Raw genomic sequence first — 23,230 nt, 5'->3', positions numbered from 1 at the left:
ATGAGGACATTAGAGGGTCAGCTCAGGTTGGATGGTTTGAAGACAAAGTCAGAGAGGTGAGATTGTGTTGGTTTGGTCATATGCAGAAGAGAGACGCTGGGTAAATTGGGAGAAGGATGTTAAGAATGGATCTGCCAGGTAACAGGAAAAGAGGAAGGCCTAAGAGAAGGTTTATAGATGTGGTGAGAGAGGACATGCAGGTGATGGGTGTGACAGAGCAAGATGAAGAGTACAGGAAAAAGGTGATCTGCTGTGGCAACCCCTAATGGGAGCAGCTGAAAGAAGAAGAAGAAGAAGACATCACTGTTGCTCCCTTCACGCCAATTCTGATGCACTTTCTCTGAAATGTTACCTCACGGTTTGTGCCACCCGACCTGATGGGACTGGGCTGAGTGGGGGGGGCCGTGTCACACAAATGCACTAGGGAGAAAACTTCTAGGGTCATATAAATGTAATTACACTCCCATCCAGGAGTGTTGCCTAATGCCTGTTCACTTCATCCCTCTGCACAAGCAGTGATTGACAATCGCATTGCCAATGATGTTGTTTCTGGTTTCCGAACACCTGTTCTCCAGAGTGAAAACCTGTTCCACCACCATCTTGGAGCCAGTAGAATGGAGACTGAAAAGACATTTTTTGTTATTTTTAATAGTTTTTTTTTGATCTGCTAATTACAATGAATCCGGAAAGTATTCACAGAGCATCACAGCCTTATTCCAAAATGGATTAAATTAATTTTTTTCTTGACAATTCTACACACAACACCTCATAATGACAATGTGAAAAAAGTTTACTTTAGGTTTTTGCAAATTTATTAAAAATAAAAAAAAATGAGAAATCACATGTACATAAGTATTCACAGCCTTTTATCAATACTTTGTCAATGCACCTTTGGCAGCAATTACAGCCTCAAGTCCTTTTAAATATGATGCCACAAGCTTGGCACACCTATCCTTGGCCAGTTTCGCCCATTCCTCTTTGCATATCCTAACTAGTCTCTCAGTTCCTGCCGCTGAAAACCATCCCCACAGCATGATGCTGCCACCACCATGCTTCACTGTAGGGATGGTATTGGCCTGGTGATGAGCGGTGCCTGGTTTCCTCCAAACGTAACGCCTGGCATTCACACCAAAGAGTTCAATCTTTGTCTCATCAGACCAGAGAATTTTGTTTCTCATGGTCTCAGAGACCTTGAGGTGCCTTTTGGCAAACTCCAGGCGGGCTGTCATGTGCCTTTTACTAAGGAGTGGCTTCCGTCTGGCCACTCTACCATACAGGCCTGATTGGTGGATTGCTGCAGAGATGGTTGTCCTTCTGCAAGGTTTGGGTTCTTAGTCACCTCCCTGACTAAGGCCCTTCTCCCCCGATCGCTCAGTTTAGATGGCCGACCAGCTCTAGGAAGAGTCCTGGTGGTTTAGAACTTCTTCCACTTATGGATGATGGAGGTCACTGTTCTCATTGGGACCTTCAAAGCAGCAGAAATTTTTCTGTAACCTTCCCCAGATTTGTGCCTCGAGACAATCCTGTCTCGGAGGTCTACAGACAATTCCTTTGACTTCATGCCTGGTTTGTGCTCTGACATGAACTGTCAACTGTGGGACCTTATATAGACAGGTGTGTGCCTTTCCAAATCATGTCCAATCAACTGAATTTACCACAGGTGGACTCCAATTAAGCTGCAGAAACATCTCAAGGATGATCAGGGGAAACAGGATGCACCTGACACCTAACATAACAAAATGTGGAAAAAGTGATGCGCTGTGAATACTTTCCGGATGCACTGTATACAGGGTTCATTTGTACAATTGTACAGTTCTTCATCTGTTTCTATTGTTGTTCTTTGAATTGAGAGATCAAAAATGAAAGAGTTTAAAGTAGGAGATAAGCTATTATAAAAGTTAAATTTGTGCAGTTCTATCTGACAGCCAGATGTATAAAACTAATATAACAAAAGGAATACGATCTTAACTTAAAGTATAGGCAAAGGATTTGATGAAGGTATTCGACTAAGGCTTACGGACTTGAAGTAATGACTAAAAAGATACATTCAGAACTGCAAATGAAGTACAACACACACACACACAAAATCACACACACATTGAGTAAGGCCCTTAAACTTAAAATTGCTATGGGGCACTGTACAATGGCTGGCCCTGCGCTCTGACCTGCAGGGATTAATCAAGTGCACCAAAAAAATAAATCAAAAATAAAAATAATTAGAAAAAATACCATGTGCTTTTGGTTAAATGTTTGTGTACACTTGAACATCACATCTCTACAAGATTATTAAACATCCCATTCCAAAACCATGGGCATTAATATGTAGGTGGTCCCCTCTTTGTGGTTATAACAGCCAACACTTCTCTGGGAAGGCCTCCCACAAGATTTTAAAGTATGTCTGTGGAAATTTGTACACATTCAGTCTAAAGAGCCATTGGGAAGTCAGGTATAGATGTTGGACTAGAAGACCTGGCTCACAACTGGCATTCCAATTCATCCCAACAGTATTTACTAAGTTTGAGTTCAGGGATCTGTGCAGGCCATTCACCTTCCTCCACATAAAACTCATCAAACTTTGTCTTTATGGACATGGTTTTGTGCACAAGGACACAGTCATGCTAGAACAGAGAAAGGCTTTCCCCCAGCTGTTGACTCAAAATTGGAAGTGCATAATTGTGTAAAATGTCAGTACCCTTCACAGGAACCAAGAAGCCAAGCCCCTACCCTGAAAAACAGCCCCAGACCATTATCCCTCCATCCACCAATTTTTACATCAGGCACTATGCCGTCTGGAATGCAGCGTTTTCTTGGCATCTAAACACATATTCATCCATCAGACTGCCAGATAGCAAAGTATGATTCATCACTCCAGAGAACGTTTCCACTGCTCCAGAGTCCAATGACAGCATGCTTTACACAACTCCAGCTGGCACTTGGCATTGCACATAAGCTTGTATGTAGCTGCTAGGCCACAGAAACCCAGTTTTTCTGCTTCAGAGTCAGTTTGGACTTTTTACTTGTTATGTGCTTCAGCACTCGGTGGCACTGCTGTGTGAGTTTACATGGTTCACCACTTCATGGTTGAGCTGTTGTTGCTCCTAGACGTCCACTTCATAATAATAGCACTTACAGTTTACTATAGCAGAGAAGAAACTTCATGTGGCAAAGGTGGCATCCTATGAGAGTGACACATTTAAAGTCACTAAGCTCTTCAGTTTGACCCATTCAATAGAGACTGCATGGTAGGTGCTTGATTTTACACAAGAATTGGTGCAGCTAAAACACCTGAACACAATAATTTGGAGGGGTTTCATATACTTTTATTAATATCCTGCTCCACTGACAGACTAAGGAGATCGTTCCTCCCCCACACTATGCGACTCTTCAATTCCACCCGGGGGAGTAAATACTAACATTAATTTTATTTTAATTTTTTTCATTTTTATTACTATTTAATTTAATATTGTTTCTTTGTATCAGTATACTGCTGCTGGATTATGTGAATTTCCCCTTGGGATTAATAAAGTATCTATCTATCTATCTATCTATCTATCTATCTATCTATCTATCTATCTATCTATCTATCTATCTATCTATCTATCTATCTATCTAATATAGTTTAAACCCAGAAAAAACAAAAATAAATAACTACATAAATAAAAGCAGGAAAAAAGCAAGCAACTACAATGTAGTTAAATGTATATATTACCAATGAATTCAGATGATCACACTAAGCAAAGAGCCATAGACAGAGAGAAATCAAGTAAGTGGATGCCTTGGAGCCATTCTTTGGTGAAACACCATTGATGATGATGACTTCATTAATGCCTAATCTTTCAATCTCTGTGATCATTTTACTGTCAGCCCTGTAACTATAAATGCTAATCTATTTGATTTATGTGCATTTAAACAAAAGATTCAATATGTGCCCCTGCACTTAACAAATATATCCTTATTAACATGTGCAAGAAATGAGCATGTGGACATGCTGTTGATTATGCAGTTTGTAGAAATAATCAATTAAGTTTTGAGCTGCCCAAGTAGAATGTAGAATTTGAAGAGTCATTTACCAACTATGTTCAAAATGTACTAGAAAGAGTATTCCATAAAATATTAATATCTCTAATAAACCAAGCGGATCCTGTTTTTAGGGTTTGAGGGATAGGAGCCTTTGCTAGCAGCATTGTGCACTATGCAGGAACCAATCACAGTCAGAATTCCAGTTCATTTGATGAACCTAAAATATTCAACATATTTCTGCCAAATGCCTGTTCTGTAGATGTGTCATATTCAAAGTATCCTTCCTTTTGGGAAAAGACTGGGGGGTCTAAACCATCAAAAGTTAAATGCCACACATACAGATCACCATTTCAGACTTCACTCCTCATCATGTGCCAATGCAGAAAAAGAAGTCGTTATTGGTAATTCCATACTATAGCTTAACTTAATACTTTATTTTTGGCTATGAAAATGAAAATTTAAAAGTAAAATGCCACTCAGGTATCTAAATGTCCAAAAGAAAATAAAAAGGCCCTTTTATAAAAAACATAATCAGTCTCCAGTGATCAATATGTGGAGTAAACTCCTGATGGCGACATGGGTCATGCATCCCTCATCTACCTGTTTCTTACCTTAAAAATAAACCAAAGGATTGCATTTCTCACCTCCCATGCCCTACTCCTCACTCTAATATTTCATTTAGAGGTAACCTTTAGACTTGTAATTGTCCTGCGCCACCATAGTGATGTGCCTGCCATTGATAACCTCTTCAAAGCCTAACACACCTTCCTCACACAATATATTGTATAAAAATCTCTGATTAAAATTAGGGCTTACAGCAGTGGTGAAACAAATCTGATACAAAATGATACTGTAACAAAGATAATGCATTTCAATTAAACCATTGAATGTTCTCTTACAAATACTTGTTTTCCGGGAAATAAAGCAGCTCCGATCAATGGCATTATTTTAAACACAAAGTCAAATACACTACTGGTTTTCTCACTGTTACCTGGATTAGAGATAATGAATTTATTCAAGACTTTGCCTGATCCTTTTACATCCCATTCTAAACGATGCAGTGCAGCCTGTGAAACTGGGCATTGACTGATTTTTAAGAATTAATTTGAAAAATCTCCAAAACATAATGAAGATGCATTTTCTGAAGCCTGAATATTATTCATTAAAACCAAACCAAGAATATATGCAATTCTACATTCTTAGCCATCTTGAACCATATTTTCATTCAAATTCTTGCATCTTTCAATGATTATATACACTTTTTAGGTCATTATTTAAATATTTATGAATCTCTCTAGCCTATGCATATAAATTCTCTGTTAATAAGCTAAGCAAGGAGATGCTTAAATAGTAACATAACAATTTTCTAATCAGGCTCACGGGGTGATAGAGGCTTTCCCAGTAGAACTGGACACAAATCAGAAATCATTTCTTGGAGTGTGGGCTTCAGTCACCACCAGGCTACAGGACCCATGCAAGGGGGCAAATTAAGAATGCTAGTAGCCTAACACACATGTATTTGGTACAATATGTGTTTGAAAAGCTATAATACATAAAGAAGAAACAATGTGGGCAAAGAGAGAAAATGATAACTTTACATAGACAGAATTCAAGAATGGTGACCTGGATGCCAGGAGTTAGTATGTCTCCTCTGTTCCTATGTCGTATTAACTCTATAAAGGTGTATGTAGATGTTTTGGATTTTGCCCTTGCTTTTGATTCTTTTTTCTATTTTTATTCACTTGACTATGGACCAGACCACCAGAAATAATCTGAATGTACCTTTATAGTATAAAACATTTTTACTGGTAACTTGTTTCTCGACCTCTGCATGCTTCTCATAGCTGCCTAGGATTAAAAAAAACATTGAGCAATTAAAATATGTAATTGAGAACTGAGCAGGAGTTAAGAACTGCAAGAAGTACTTGTTTTTTGAAATGTTACTTGTTAATTTTACTTTTGCTGTTGCGCATTTGTTATGGGAGGTATTTTCTGTAAAAAAGGAATTTAAAATTAAAATTATAAAATGAATATACATTGAAAAATACAATGAAAAGGCCAGTTTTTAAATAGATAATTGCTGCACTTGTGGCTTATAGAGGGGGCGTGGTAGTGTAGCTGGAGTGGTTCTCGGACGTTGCCTGATGCAGGCATTTCCTCACTTAAGTGCACAGGTGAGGAATCGTCCACATCCGTAATTGAAGCCGGGAACTGCTAATCTCCACACCTGAGCCAAGTGCCCATAATAAATAGCAGGAGCGCAAGTGTGGAGGAGAGGGAAAAAATTGAGAAAAGAATGGAGGTTAGGGGGAGGAAGAAGGCGGCAGGAAGAGAACGAGCTGGAGTGAGTGAGTGAGTGAGTGAGCAAGAAAGGCTCACTGTTAGAAGGAGAGGCAGCTGGGAAGTGAGCCCTAGTGGGGTGTTAGGCCGGCAGCCGGTAGTGGTTGCTCCTGCTAAGCAGTAGTGAGGAGCAGGAGTGACCGGAAAGGAGGTTGGCTTGCCACTTATGGCCGTGGAAGGCAGCAGGAATCAGGAGGCTTGAGAGGTGGATGCCCAAGCATGAGTGCCCTGGTCACTGGGGAACCCAAGTCTTGGTCTAGTGGAGCCCGGCGGTGCCAGGGACTGAAAGGCTTCCAGACCAGCATAAGGAGAAGGTGAGCTGCTGGTGAAGAGCCCGGATGGGAGAAGCAGTGGAGCTGCCAGTTGAAGAAAGCATTGTGTTCATTTTTAAAGAAAGGACTGCTTCCAGCCAGTATTTTAACCTCATTTTAATAGATTTAATGGATTACTTTAACCTCCACTTTGTTTCATTGTTTTAATGGGTTATTTATTTAACATTGTGAAGCACTGCACTATTTATTTTGAACACTGTTTGTGGTTTTGTTGTTTTTAATAAAAGCACTGTCTGCACTTTGCACCTTTCCCCTTGCTTCTTTGTGTCCTCACTGTCCAGCTCATCAGGTTACATTACCGATGGTGTCAGGTTCAAGAGCTCTCAAAAGGAAGCATGGAGCGAGAACCCGCATCATCACACTCTTTTGTAACTTTATTTTCAAAGTCTGTGTGCAAGAATTCTGCAAAAATTAAAATGAAAGAAAACCCTTTTGCAATTTCATTTTTAGCCTGAACCACAATGAGGGTTGGGGCTTGGTGATTTTGCACAATTTTTTGTTCTTCATAGCTGTAGAGCCATTTCGATTGATAGAATACTTCTCATTTTGACTTTGTTTAATTCACTTGATTTTTATCTTTACACCCCCATACTACAAGCTTCACAACAAATCTGTCTCACAAAATCCAAAGACCATGCATAATTGTAGTTCTGAAAAAATGAATGGCCAATTATATCACAATATTTAACATGACAGAAATTAGCCTTTATTACATCATAGTTTACATTTATTTACACTGTTGTATTTTTGTAGTATTATACTGTACCGTCGGTGCCGAGCACCATAATGGCTCTTTGGCGGAGGTGTGGAGAGCCTTGAGGCTCAGATCTGTAACCTGGATCACCGTTTGCAGCAGTAGTACAGGGATGGAGACACCTGAGTGACTGACATCTGGGCAGCTCCACCACTGCTTCTCCATCTGCTATGGTCCATTTTTCTATGTACGCGGACACTGGCAAAGCTTCAGGCTCAGGAAGGTGGAGAGAAGTGTGGCAGATCGAGATGCCACCAACCCCAAGTGAACCGTGAGAAGCAGGATTGGTGGTAAAACTGTGCAAGCAAAGGGCAACGTAGATCATAGACGCATTGTGAAATGAAGGGAGAGTCTCAAAGCTGAGAGCCAGACCTGGAACACGGTTTTCAGCACCAGTTCAGTAAACAAAAACAGCAAGAAACTGGTACATCTGCATCTCCATGCCAGGAGGTTTGTGTGCTTGCCTACAGCTGACCAGCGTTGAACAAACCTGCTGCATGGAAGAACTGTACAGCACTTAATGTCCCGGTTGTATCACCTGCTAGTGCAACACACAACATTCCTATTGTGCCATCTGACAGCACGGCACTTCTCAAATTTTGTTGATGTGCCCTTGAGAGCTAAATGACCAAGCTGGGAGGGAAGACCTCTCAGTCGCTTCAACAAGTTTGTGCACTGTTGCAAGGAGTTAAAGTAGCTGCTGAGGATAGTGACTTTGAATCGAGGTCTATGCAATGGTACAGGAGGAGTTACATCAACTAGGGATGAGTCACCAAATGACTGAGCTGGCACTGTATCATCAATAGCAAGAGCACCAATAAAAATGGCAACTCTTCAAAGTTGCACGGGATTTTCAAACTGGTGTAGCAAAAGGCAAGGAGTCCTTTTAAGGATAGCAAGCTACCTCAAACAACCATGTAAAGAGCAGGAAATCCAGCTATTGCGGTACTCTATGCTGACGCTACACTACAATACTACAAAAATACAAAGCGTCCTGCTTCTCCTCCAGTGTAAATACATATAGATTATAAAATAATAAAGGTTAGTTTCAGTCATCTTAAATATTGTAATTAAATTGCACATTAATTACTTCAGAACTACAATTATGCATGCTCTTCCAATTTTGTAAGACAGTTTTGCTGTGAAGCATACAGTATCAGGGTGAAAAGATCAAATTCACATGAATTAAACACAGTGTGGACTATGCCCAGCAGTATATCCCGGCAAGTCCCCCAAGCCGCCAGATGGAGCCCTCCCTACAGTATGGAGGTGCCCCAAAGACCAGCAGGGAGTCATTGACTATGTAGTTTTTATACAAGACCCTGCTGGATACCACAGAGGCTGCAAGATGGAGCTGCAGGGAGGACCGAAGACTTCTCCGTGTCCTATAACCTGGAAGTGCATCAGAGAAAGAGCAACATGCTTCCGGGGTGAGAAGAAAAGGACTTGTACCTGACCCGGAAGTGATTGAGAGTCACATGGACTGGGGATTGGAACACTTCCAGATCAGGATGTATGAAAGGACTGTGAGAGCTCCCAGACGGCGAGCTGAGCTGGGTGGTAGGAGGGCAACGCGTCTGGGAGTGGAGGGTTGATTTATTATTGGAGTAGTGTGTTTATTTATGAGTAGTGTGGAGTGGAGGGTGCTTAGTGCACATTATTATAATAAAACAAATAATTTTAGCACTTTTACCTGGTGTCTGGCGTGGTACCTGAGGGTAGTGCCTCCTACTGCAACAGCAGTTAAAGTGAGAAGTATTCTATCGCTCGAAATGGCCCTACAGCTACAAAGGACACAGAATTGTGGGAAATTGAGGTACAGAGCTCTGCCCATTGACCAGTGCTATTTGCATGTTGAGAACATGAAAAAGAAAATGCAAAGTGGAAATGGGTTTTACTTTTCATTTTTGCAGCTTCATTGTGGTTCAGGCTGAAAATGAAATTGCATTTGGGGTTATTTTATTTTAATTTTTGCAACATTCTTGTATGCAGACTTTGAAAATGAAATTGCAAACAGGAGTATTTAATTTTAATTTTTGCCGCATTTTTGTGTGCAAACTTTGAAAATGAATATGCAAAAAAGAGATTACAGTTTCATTCTATAATTTGAATTTTCATTTCCTTTTTTGCAGAAAATACCACCCATATATTTCTAACCTAGCATTGTTATAAATATGTATTATGTCTTTAAAAGAAAGAAACAGTTGTGTAATAAGCAAACACATATTCTACGGTGTAAAAAGCATTGCAGCAGGATGTATGTTTTACTTTTTTTTGATAAAAACAGCTGTGTTTTGATGTTTATTTAATATCTGTCCAGCGTCTTTTAGGATTCTGTTAATAGCTGACTTAGGATGTGAAATTTGTGGTTGGAGTGAGGGGAAAATGAAACTGCTGCTTCTGACTTAATTTTGAAGTGACAGTCCTGAATGCACACTGCCGCCCCTTGACATAAGTTTGAAGCACCGCGCTGGAAAATGAAACGCGCTTCGGTATTGTATCTGTGACATTAAAAGTGTGGTTTCAGCTATATGGGCTCCTTTTATGGAGACAGGGATTTATTAGCTCCAAGAAGAATTCCGGAGACTTTAGAAACATAAGCACTTCTCACCAGGAAGAAAGACTAGGGTAAGAGTTAGGCATTTTCATAAGTGATAAGAGGATCATAAAAAGTCAGACAATAAGCTGACTACAGACAGACAGAATGAGACATGAGAGGGAGCTGGAAATAGTCACAGAGAAGCTGATGAAAAGAGAAGTAACCAGAAAGAGCTGAACAGAAATGATGACCTAAACACATACTATATGTAACTACTAAGATTTTGGGTCACTGGATTCGACATGCACAAATTGAATGTGTTGCTGATCTTCATCGTTTGCCAAAGTTACACAAGATCTAGGTCAGTGGTCTCAAACTCCGGTCCTGGAAGGCCGCAGTGGCTGCAGGTTTTTATTCTAACTCCTTTATTGATTGGTAACCATATTTTGCTGCTAATTAATTTCTTTTCATTTTTAATTGACTTGTTTCCTTGATTTTCTTCATCGTTGCTCTGAATTGCTTCATTTCTTTCCCTAAAGTGGCACCCAAACAGAAATGAAATGTGAAGCGAGCCACAGAAGACCAACTAAATCGGGGCCTCAAACTCCAACCAATTCCAATGCCGATTCTTGTCGTTAATTAAATCCCATGACTTGTTGCTGCTCTCATTGTACTTCCGAAGTCATTGATTTTCTCTCTTCTATGTTTGGTGGACCTGAGCAGATCAGCATTCCTGAGACGTTCATCTTTCTTTATTTTCAGATATTATGTGATGGACACACTTTACTGGTCATGTTTTAGCTCATTTTTTATCTCATTATTGTTTGGCTGCTAATTAAAGAAAAAGAAACAATTGAGGGGTCTGAGACTTTAAGAACAACTCAATTAAAATTAATTCAAAAGAAGTTAAGTAGCAGCAAAAACAGGTCACTAATTAAGAAAAGGGTGAGAATGAAAACCTGTAGCCACTGCAGACCTCCAGGACCTGAGTGTGAGACCACTGATCTAGGTTGTATGGTATTAAAAGCCATATTCTGCATTTTTCTTTTCTCTTATGGCACTAAACATAATATTTAAAGATTAAAACATATTAAGCCTGCTTTCCTGCTTGTGTTTTTTTTTTTTGTATTTGTGTTACTGACAGCCAGAAAATTTTGTTAATTTCTCAGGTCAATTAAGGGTGTAAGAAATAAGCGACAGCCATAAAAGTCATATCTAAATAAAGTATTAAGGTTGAAAACTATGGTCTTGGGTGGAGCTGTTTTGGAACTGTGAACTGTATATCCCTAAAGGTTGGTATAATGGATGAATAGGGAAATGGCACTAGTGACAGAGATGTAACATACTGTAACTGTAGTCTACGGAAAATGAATCCATGCATTTGACAAAATGGGGTTTAATGTTTTCAGAAAAAGTGTCTCCAAAAGCCTTCCCATGACAACACACTTCCAAAACTCATACAATATCTTCAAACCTATCCTTAGTATGTGTGACACACAGCCAGTGTTGGCTTTGTTCAAACTCTTTTTGCTTTGTCTTTTCTCACTGCAAAAATTTTGATGAACAGAAATCATGGCCCCTTTGCTGGTCAGTGGAAATGAGTCGACTAAATAAGAGCATAGGATTGTTTCCCCTAATAAAATAGCATTACTATGAGGGACGAAACCCACACAAAATTTTGGGATTTGGGATGACGGTGTCCAAGAATCTGACAGAAATACAACAGATTCAAAAGGTTCAATGGCTAACAGGCACTGCTTAAACACAAAAGTTATCTTTTCTAAAAAGAAACATTTTTCAGACTTTTTTTAAAAATAGTTTTACATCTCCTTATAACCTGTTAGTGCAAAGAAAAGCCATATAAAAATAAAAAGGGACATGTGCTTGTGTAAACATTATATACTACAGCAAAAGAGGCTGCCTCTATGGAAAGCAGCAGATGAAAATTCTGAAACGGTCAGGGATGGTTGCCAAATATGCACTGTGAACCCCATTTGAGCCCAGTCAACTATGAATGCTTGATAACACTGAACTGGAACACATTGAAAATTAGACCTTGTAAAAATGAAAGCCGAGCATAAAACCTCTCTCTGCTTAGTAGGGTAAGAAGGGGGCAGCAGAGGAGACAGATGTAAACTGAATACTAATGCTGGTTGCCAAGAGAAATCCAGGGCAGCTGCATTTACTCCCACTTTCTTTGTTATAATCTATATTCTGTAATTTGCTCTGAACTTTCGTTCCCACTTTAAATCTAATTTTATCCTTCTCACATAGTGTATTTTACCATGTTCCTGCCAGATTATTTGCTTTCCTTTGTAGTCCCCAAAATAAAAATTTACAGGACTGACTCAGAAGATTAAAAATGAAAATTTACCACTGAGTGTCTTTAATGAAAAGATCTGTGATAGGTTTTTTTGATTTATTCCAGTTATTTTCCATTTACCAGCATGTTTGTCCACATAAATCCCCATAGATCAAGTTAGCTACACAATCCACACACCACTGTAATTCCGTTTTTCGATTGAAATTGTTTGCTGCGTAGTTTCACATCACTACTACAGCTTTATAGGAACCTCTTGCTCAAGGACAAAGCACTTTTTTGCATATCCAAGCAGGACCTGTAGAAGCATTAAGTTTTCCCTGAATAAAACTGGAATGGTTGCTCTTCTTTCTATACACTGAAAGCATTGACTGTGCAATGTGCATAAAAGGCTACAAAAGATTTTGTTGCATGTAACGGAGGGCCCTGTAGAAATCACAAATGCAGACAATTTAACTTTGTGCAGAACATCAGCTAAGCTAAGGCACATCATTCCAGAGTGGGTAGTGCACTGGCAATGATGGTACTCCTCTATCAAGGAAGGAAGTTACACACAAACATAACAAAATGATCCTCAGAGACATTCATTCCAGGAGCTTATCTATGGATGATGAACAGTAGGGGATGGATGAACACAACATAAGAACAGTTTTTAGGTGGCAGGAGAGAGGTGTGTTTGGTAATATGGCGTTTCCTGTTCTAAATTGTAATGAACGGGCGGTCTTGGGAGTGAATAGCCTTGGAAGGGAGACTTGGAATAGAATATTACACTGGCATCTTAAAAGTCCTTTCTAGCCATTAAGCCAAAGGGGTCTGGGTTGGCTGGGTGAGAATAGATAAGAGCTCATCTGAAAGACCAGAGGTGGTGAAAGAATTGGGTAAAAAGGAAAGAGTGTTCTGGTTAGAGCACATTATAGTTAAGTCCAATAGGTACCCCATTGGTTAGTTAAGTTCATTAAGGCAGTAGAAGTCACACTTCAGAATAGGTTATTTGTTTTCACCCTTTGCTGTTCATTTTAACACTTCAATGTGTGTTTTACTGTATAATAAAACACATTTGTACCTTTTCTCTTTCTTTAAGCTTTTATTGTTTGGGAACAGTTCAAGCACACGCCCAGAGGTGACAAGGTGAAAGCAATGAACAGAATTCAGAGGCCATAACATTTCATTTGATTGTTAGGGACCAACTGAGTCCAAATGAGGAGGGACAATGTCCTGTATGCATGATAGGCTATTTGAAAGCTAAATTTTAAAAAAAGGAGAGACTAACATAATCATAATGGTCAAGTTAAACAAAAGAAAAGAGGGAGCCAGTGAGAAAGTAAACATGATGCATGAAGCGTCATTTGACACATTTGTCCACAAAGCTAAGGTCAAATCCCTCCAGAAATACTACACTCTTGCTAATGATATGATCCAAAAAGCCATGGATGTCCTTAAACCTCACACCTTCCTGTCTTTTTGGACATAATATTGTGAACATACAGCATTTCAGTGCTCCCATTTTGCACATTACCCAAACAGCATGCTGTGACTTTACTTAGAACATGAGCTCTCTATTTTCTGTCATGCTTCAGAACTCTATTGATTGTTTTGTACTATGCAATAGCAGCACAATAGCCTGAGAAACAGTTACTGCAGGTCCCTGCAGGGCGAGCAAATTCCCTATCACAGCTCTGAAGATCAGGAATGTAGGATCATAATTGGAAATGAAGGACTCTAAACCTCTTTGCAGACCCCTGGCTACCCTTTGCATTTTCATTTCAGACATGTATTGCAGATGAGCTGCAGCTAGATTCTGGACTCTTTGACTGCTGAATTCTTGGCAGAGTTGCTCTTTTAAAGACTGATACAGATATTGGCATTTAAATGCTGAGCCAACTTGTGTATTGAAAAGCTGCTAATAGAACATTAAATTACTTTTTCTGTGTAAAACAATTAAGAGATTAAACAAAAATTCCCCTTACCTAGAATGATACACCATAGTTCAGGACAGAAGAAAATATGCTTCGCGCATGATTTACATTTAATTACTGGTTTAAGGCTATAGCAATTGATTACATAGTCACATAGTGCAAGGCCCTTAAAAAATAAAACAAATCACATGCCCAGATTAGCCTCTAATAGTGAGTAGTGAATGTATTAAAGTGAACTGTCATGAAGCTAACTTAGCTTTTGACAGTCTTCACACCAGGCAAGTAAAAAGGATGATACTTTCATAAAAATTATCGGTGTCAGAAATATCTCTTATGTGGGGAAATGTCCTTGAAGGCACTTTCTTGAAATTTAGAAGTCAAGCTGATGAGTGGACAGTGTCTCAGGGTCCACTTGGATGGAGTCTCTATGACACAATGGAGTCTCTCTCTTTCACCATTTGGTGTCTATCAGTTATGCCAGTATCTCCAAATGGGATTTTTGATCACATGATGTTACTCACTGATAATCAGTTAATACTTTATTTTGTCTGGTTTGTTTGTCTGTATTCTATCTAGTTTCCTAGGGAATAGATACACCCCACCAGGCCTCTGAATTACAAATTAACTGGTCATTTAACCTAAGATTGGAAAGTGTTCTACACTGCGACAAAAAGAAAATATTATTAAACTTAGACAAAATACATAGAATTATAAACCAAAATATAAAGCAGAGTCCTGCAGCAATTTCTCTAAGTATAAAACTGTGAGTAAAGGTTTATCATCGTAGACAAGATACACAGTTCAAGCTCATTTAATCGTAATGCACTTTAACATCTTGTAGGAAAGGTCACTTGCAGCTTGCTTTTAAATATAGTAGCTACATTACCAAAATGCTGAATTTATATTCTCTATATCACACTCGTAGATAGACAGTCAAATAGGAGCTGACAATCAACCAAACCAGTACATCATAGAATTGTTTTGTAAGGAACTCCATATACATAGAGAAAACACATAGAGAAACAGAGAGAATGTACAAGCTCCACTCAGAGAGTGACTTTAATCCGATAAATCTGAAGAGGTCAGGCAGCACCCCGCAATGCTGTCATCCAGAACTCAGGAGATATCTAAAGTATTGTCTTTGGTTCAATTCTGTATTCCTTATCTACCTACTACTGAGCTGTCAAGTATTATACAAACTCCTTCGTTATGTTTGATGATGACACAATAGTAACTGGCTTGAACACTGGCAATGGCGAGTCAGCTTACAAGAAGGATAAACATATAGCATAAATTGAACTAAACAAAAAAGCCTCAAATTAAATACAAGAATTAAACAAATTGTTTTTTTCCTACTGGTTATGACTACATGCAGGATCCCATTCCTGCTTGTCTATTATACTGAAATTGGTATATGTGACAATGCTACTCCTATTACTGGGTTGGATCAATCACTTGACAATGGAAAAATAGCCTTTTCAATCTCCTACTAGGTTCAGTCATGAAATCTCACATTTCTGGATCTTTCTTCTGTCTACTTGAGGTCTTTGCTAAAAGTTAAATTCTGAGAATTTAGTTCCCTCTTCCAGAGAGCTTAAGTTTAATGACTTCTTTGGGTTACTTCACATGCCACTGACAGAATCATTTCTTGGAAAAGGGAGTCTTCCAAAAAATCCAAATACTACTAGTGACAGTGACTACAATCATCACACTTTTAACATTACTTTATTTTTTCTTGAAACAAACATACTTTTTAGGTGCATTCACCTATAATGCACAAAGAACCTATTGCAATAGCCATGACTGTCTGCTCACATGAAACAATTTTGCTCCCCATAAAGGAATTTTGTTGTAATGTGGCATGCTTACTCTTAAAAGAAATTTGTTGTTTCAGTACAAAGTTTTAAAATTTTTAAATCTCCAATTGAAAAGCACTGGTGAAATTGAAAACTATTTTAAAAACAAAGAAACATTCTATGAGACTGTAACTAAGAATTAGTTTACTGTTTCAATTTTATCTTGCCAGAGGTTGCACCAGCTTGTATGTGTTGTATATTTTCCTCTTTAAAATCAATCAAATCAAATCAAATAGCCTTTTATTGTCAATTCACTATATGTGCAGAACATACAGGAGAATTGAAATACTGTTTCTCTCTCAACTTCGTAGTACAATCTACGTATATATATAATTCACTAAGGGCATGCAAGACAGTGAGCGCAAGCAAGACAGAGAGCCACGGCCGCCAACTCACAGAGTCACGCCCGCCAACTCTAAGACCATGGGATATGCTCGACAGAGCCCCGTCCGCCAACTCTAACCCTCCTACCGCATCATGGGATACACACGACAGAGCCACGCACGCCAATTGTAACCCTCCTCCCGCATCCAGCGTCGCTCTCGAGGCATGTGCACTGCCTGCTCATGTGCCCGCCCCCAAAATGGGGGCAAGGACACCTTGCGGGTATGGCAACACTTAGTGTAATGTTCGGATCTGTTGAGCTCTGATGGCCAATGCAGTGCTTTGCATGAAGTGCATATTGCGGTAGAGAGGCCAATGTTATGGTCTTGGAAGAGAATGGCGGTATCTTCTTGAAAAGCAGTGGAAACCTAAATGTGATGACTGTGCATGGGGTTTGCGAGTTGACACTGAAAGGAAATGGAATGAGTCTGTAAGTGCTTCATGAGAGCACGAGTTGTTTTGAAGCATTGCTGGCAATGTTCACATTGCATCATTCGTTCAGTTGAGTGTGTTTTTAAATGTACGGTGAGATATCTCTTCAGTCGGAAGGTTTTTGAACAAATGGTGCATTGAAAGTTCTGTGTGGAATGTGTTTTTTCAGTGGAGTGTGTGTTTAAATGTGCTTTGAGATATTTCTTTTGCGTGAAGGTTTTTGAGCATAGACAAAATGTGCAACTGAAGGTGTGAGTGGAATGAGTTTGTAAGTGCTTCTTCAGAGTGCAAGTTGTTTTGAAGCACTGCTGGCAATGTTCACATTGCAGCATCCGTTCAGTGGAGTGTGTTTTTAAATGTGCTTTGAGATATCTCTGCAGTCGGAAGGTTTTGGAACAAATGGTGCATTGAAAGTCTTGTGTGGAATGCGTTTGTTCAATAGATGGCACCAGAAGGTTATCATGTGTGTATTTGAGAGGCAAGAGAACTTCGTAATATCCATGATCCAAAGGAACACTAAAGATCAGGGATATGGAGAGACTTTGGCCTGGATGGTAAACTGGCCTGGATTGAGGAGAGGCATGACGATGTTCCTGGAAGTGAATGGAGATAGTAGCTGGAAGAATTTGGGGCCTCGCCACAATTTCTGCCTCGCCACCATAAACTCCAGATGTATTCATGCACTCAGCGTATTGTTGAGCAGACTGTATGACTGTGCTTCCGTGACTAAGAACAATGGACAGCATGTCTGCGAAGTTATCCCAATGTTGGCAAATAAAGGTTACAGCCATGTTGCACAGTTCGAGAGGAACACTTTCTTCGATGACATTTCTCCAGAAATATCTGACTGCCAGAAACAAACAGTAACCGGAAGCAGGAATTTGTATAACATTGAAAGAAGTGTTTTCATGAAATACATATGAGCCGTTGGCCATGGTAGGCAAATGAACAGTCATCGTGGCTCACAGCTGTATGTGGACTTTAGCACAGACCAAAGCGAGCAAAGACGCGTTTGTTGACATTTTGGGGGTGGGCACATGAGCAAGCAGTGCCTGTTTACAGCTTTGTGTGAGCGTGGCAAGGATAATGCATGCGTGAACTTTCAAAGTGGTCTGTTGTCCACTCTCCACATAATGTGGCACGTTATGCAAGCGTGCAGCTAGATGTACCTTTCAGCAAATGTAACCTTCTAGAAACCAAAGTTAGGATTTCCTATTTTGCCTACTAAAACCGACTACACAACAATTCTGACATCATTCCAGCCCACATTTGCTTACAGTAAGTCTGTTCTACGGATAATAAACGCATAGAAGCTTTCGTAAAATTAAAGCTCATGGTGAGTGCTATGTAAGCTTTTTTTAGGTATAGCCCCGGTGATCAAGATCTTTGAAGTAAAAAAAGCGTTTGATTTTATTATGCATGTGGGGTGTGGTTTGGGAATTGCTGTGGACAGCTGAGGTTGATGTGAACAGCTTGACTGTTACCTGCATTCACCGCAATGTACTGGAGTGTAAGACCATCACATCTGCTACCTCACAAACTGTCCTTATTCCCCGGATTTCTCTGACCCCATCAGATTCTAATTTGCCTTTTACTTTTACACGCAGACAATTTCCTGTTAGATTGGTGTTTGCAATGACTATTAATAAGGCACAAGGACAAACTTTCAAAATAATATGCCTGTATCTGCCAAAATCTGTTTTCACTCACGGACAATTGTATGTTGCTCTCTCCAGAGTTCCATCTTTTCATTCACTGACAGTTGTACCCTCAAACCAACCCCATTTGGACAACTCTGTCTTTCAGGAAGTGTTCACTCATCAATAAATAATTATATGTGGCGTATGCTACGCCGCGGGTTGGCTAGTAAAATATAAAAAGTATAAAGTATAACATATAAGATAAATAACATTAGAACTTATAAAGTAGAACCTGTGTATAATGTGCAATAGTCATTACTGCAAAAGCCAATTACAGTAAAAAAAAAATGAGAAGGTGCATGGCACATGCAAAAAGCCCTGCATCACCAAGTTGAATGTGCTTTATGAAGCCTTCACAATGACTTGATTGCAAGCAGAAGAGAATTTCACACCTCCTGATGCTTTATGTCATAACAAGTCAAATGATCTTCCTAACTGTGAAAGTGTAAAATGCAAGCAAGAAAAACAAAGGTTTATCTAGATAGTACTGACTTACTTTGTTGTGTGTAAGCAGTTCTGTGCGGAGAAAATAAACATTTACTCAGTATCTTCCTTACAAAAAATCTACCTCAAAGCTCCATTATCAGCAGGTTATACTGATTTAGTATTTTACTGTTAGTATAATATACTAGGGAGACCAGATATGCCAATTGCAGGGAAAGTCAAGATTTCATATGCTTCCAAAAAAAAGCTGAAGGCTATCAAAATGGCTGCTCATCTAATAAAAAAATTGCTCATTTGAAACAAACATCCTCACAATATATTTAGAACTGTGCATACGAAACTCCTATGCCATTCTTCCTTACCACACTCTCCTCCTCTTCCTCAATATAATATACGTATAATAGCGCAGTAAAACTCTAACAGGAAAAGCTTGATTAAGAACTTGTGTTCAATTTGAAAGCATTGTAAGGACAACCAAAAAACAGAGTACATAAAAACAAGAATTAAACAAATAAGGATCGGCATTATGCGTGGTTTGGCACTCTGATGATAAATCAGAGGATGACAAGATTTTCAGTGGCCACATTCATCTGATATCCATAATGGTCAGTTGTTGTAGTAAAGTTTGGTTTTCACTTCTGTTATTGCCTAACATTTGACAAAACTGAATAGCTTTGCAATTCCCACTTCAAGAAAATTGCAATGGCAAGACATACCCAAGCAAAATAGGAATTAATTACATTTTTTTAAATAAGGTTATGTTATTTGACAAATGCAAAATGTCACTGGGTGTGAATATGGAGGGCGTGTGTGTTTGTGAGTGATACTGGTCCCTGTGATGGACTAGAGTCCTGTCCAGGTTTGTTTTGTATCCTTTATCCTTTGACCTTTAGAACCCTGAAAAGGATTGAGAAGATTCTAGAACCTACCTACTGAACTCAGTGCATCGAGGGCTACAATTGCTACAAAGTCCTCAAACTCACCTGAATCTTACTCCATGCGTACTTTTTCTAACTTGTTTCTTATCTAAACAATATATGTTACCTGTGGGGCGATCTAAAGAATAGGTGAATAATTCAAACTTCTTTACTACCTTTGAAAGTTCCTTTAATCAGGTTTTTCATAGCTGTTCCTGTCTAAGTACAGCATGCAGATATGCTATTCACTTACCATTGTGGGTCCTGCTTTCCCCACATGCATGTACCCGTACCTTTACCTGTACCTTTGCAACTCTGCCTCTAACAAACTTATGCAAGCTTTAACTATACAGTGATGAGAGGCACATTTGAATGCCAACTTAAAACCAAAATAAAATTATTGCCAAACTCAAAAATGTGTATTGTAAAGAATGGAATCTTCAAAAAACTCCAAAGGGAAGGCTGCACAAGGATGAACACAAAGACAAAGCTTCACCAAAGGGCTCTGGCTGTTATTGATTCCCGGTCCCTATTGATCCAATGAGGATGACTAACCTACTTACCCAAAACAAACACTACTTCTGTAGAATCAAATACTTCCTGTCACACTCCATACTCACACATTTATTCTCTTACTATCACCTCAATTCTTCCTTGACATATTAAGTCCTTTCCCATTTCTCAAACCTAAACACAATGCGTCACTTCTTTTAAATCTCAGCTAGAGGTTGTCTCTGGACAATCATAGCCTTAATTTATTTTCAGTGTGAGAAAAGCTCTTTTTATGTTTTGGGACTAGCCCGTCAGGAGAACCTTGGACTCCTGCGTCCCATTCTCGGTTTTTCATTTTAGGAGTCCTTGGTAGCCCTCTTGATTTTTTGATAATGTGCCACTGGGTTTCCAAATGTTTCAGGCAAGAACTCCTTGCTGCCACCTACTGGTTCAGGGAAAAATTTAAACTTCAATTTCTTATTACCCCTTCCATCTTTCAGCGTTCATGGGTAATTACATCCAGGACACTATTCATGTGTCTGTTTTTGCACATAATGTGTGGTGGGAAAGGATGTAACTTGACCACATTCTCTGATATTTTTTAGTACTGAGCATTACTGAATTTTTCTCTTCCTCGCACAATGCAAAGGCACTCTGTACCAGGCAATTCCACCAGGAAAAGCATTCAACTTTAAAAACAAAATCCCTACTCAGGAAACTTGTTATAATGTTAAGGATGCAGCAGCAGGATTGCAGACAAGTGACAGTAGAATAAAACATAAGATTTTGTTTTGCTGTTGTCATGGATTCCTCAAGTAACTGCTTGGACGGTCAGCCCCTGCCTTGCACCCCTATGGTTAGCCCAGCCCATTCCCAGTCAGCTTCTCTTCATCAGTGTTGGCAGCTTTAGAAAAACCTCAATGCATCCCTTTGAAGCTTAGAAGCAGTCTCCTGCTGGCTCTATTGCCCCAGTAACCCTTGCTATGATCAGCTTTCGATGCAGAACACATATAAAAAATGTAATCACAAATGTTCAATTCATAACCATTACCCTAGTCTCTGCTGACAGGCACCCGCATAACAGAGATTCTTGCACACAGTAATTTTGGAATCTTATGCGGTTCAATTCCTGAATAAAAGACAACATTCTCTCCAAACGTGGCATGCTTTTCAAAACCAAAGTGAGTAAAATCAAACAACATGTCATTAGAATGCAGAAGCTGGCACCAGAGTGCAGCTGTAACGAGAGAATGATTTTTCTGTTTTGGTTTTTTTAGTACCAATCACACAACTGTCAGTTTCATGCTATGGCGGGAAGGAGACCGTATAATTAGAGCTCACTGGTGGGAGCTTCTCTCTTGCTTCTGAATGCCACTGAAGTTGAAGGGTTAAAAGCACCCTAGGTTTCACCCAAAATAAAGCATGTACCATCTCCGTAGGCAGCCACTGAAGAGAAGTATGCTTTCGGGAACATTACGCTGTGAATCAATGAATATCTTTTGTGTTATTCTGTGCTGGGTAGCTTTTACTGCTTTATGCTGTTTTCATTTGCATTGTCACTTAGGTAAACCTTTAGATGCTCCATAATAAAGGAAGACGGCCATCCAAAATGTACCTGTGTAGTAATTGTAGAATGCCTCAATAAGTATATGTGGAATATGAGAAATATTCATATTTCGATGGTGTTTCTAAGGCTTGAGCTGGCAATCTGTAGCAGGGAATGTAGGGGCAGAAAATCTTAATGAGCACTGGTATGAGGGTAATCTACAGTACAAAATACTTTACATTGACTTAAAATGGAATATTGAATAGGTTTCTGTGAGTCAATTTCATTTGTCATTTAAACTGTTTTCTATCCATTCATTACATTTTTTTTTCATCCGGTTTTAGGCAAAATTAAGACTTTAATACATTCATATGAAGGGTGAGTTTGTTTTCTGGTATATGAGCAAGGTAAACTGCTGCAAAACTGCTTGGTGATTTGCAGAGGACTTATCATTGCACCATTTTGTTCCATCCAGAATTAATCCAAAACAATGATGTTAAAGGATTAGGAATTATCGTAAACCAGATAATATCTGACAAATAGGCAAACATTTTCCCCTGAAATACTCTTAATTGACAATAATACTAAAACAGATGACCTAGCAAAACTTGTGTTTAATGGCAAAATGCAGTTCCTGATATATTCTGACAAATTTTAATCTGGAATGATGTGTATGCAACATTTTAAGGTGCCTTATGTGATTCTTTGCACACTTTGAGGAAAAGTACCTATTATGAATGGTCATATTTGATACTTTGAGATACTGATTGAGAGGTCCCTTTCCTGTGGTTGCCTAAGACCACAAATAAATAAAGTCTAGAATTACTACCATATTCTCCTCATTACTAGCTAAGATATAGTCAGGTGTGCATACTAATGAAAGGTTAGGGAATTTTGACAGGTTCTTTTGACAAAATGTTAAATAGAAATAATGTCAAGAATTACATAGAATACTATAGTGTTTTATGTGAACCGTTAAGATTGATGGTTAAAGCATGCCCTTAATACTATTTGTATGACATTTGTTGCAGTCCCTGAAGTCTGTTGTGTCCATATAGAACGTGTGTGTTTATTAGCTTCTTTGCAGGTTCTATCACATGCTTGGCGGCTTTCAGAAATATTAATTTTAATTCAATCTTTAGTCATCTATGTTGTTTGTGCAGTTCTAATTGCCAAACATTTTCCTTTATATATATTTTTCCCTAACATGAAACCAAACATTCTGCAGCTTACTACTG

The 23,230-nt window shown here is 39.1% G+C and overlaps 1 protein-coding gene across 10 annotated transcripts in view; it reads right to left on the bottom strand.

Moving 5' to 3' along the window:
* adgrb2 (adhesion G protein-coupled receptor B2) overlaps positions 1-23,230 on the bottom strand; it is a 1,037,854-nt gene that overhangs the window by 744,702 nt on the left and 269,922 nt on the right. The window lies entirely within an intron of this gene.

The sequence above is a fragment of the Polypterus senegalus genome, chromosome 17 (genome assembly GCF_016835505.1).
Source record: "Polypterus senegalus isolate Bchr_013 chromosome 17, ASM1683550v1, whole genome shotgun sequence".
Taxonomy (NCBI): Eukaryota; Metazoa; Chordata; class Cladistia; order Polypteriformes; family Polypteridae; genus Polypterus; species Polypterus senegalus.
Note: the sequence above shows the minus strand (reverse complement) of the source record. Positions and strands in the feature narration are given on the sequence as shown.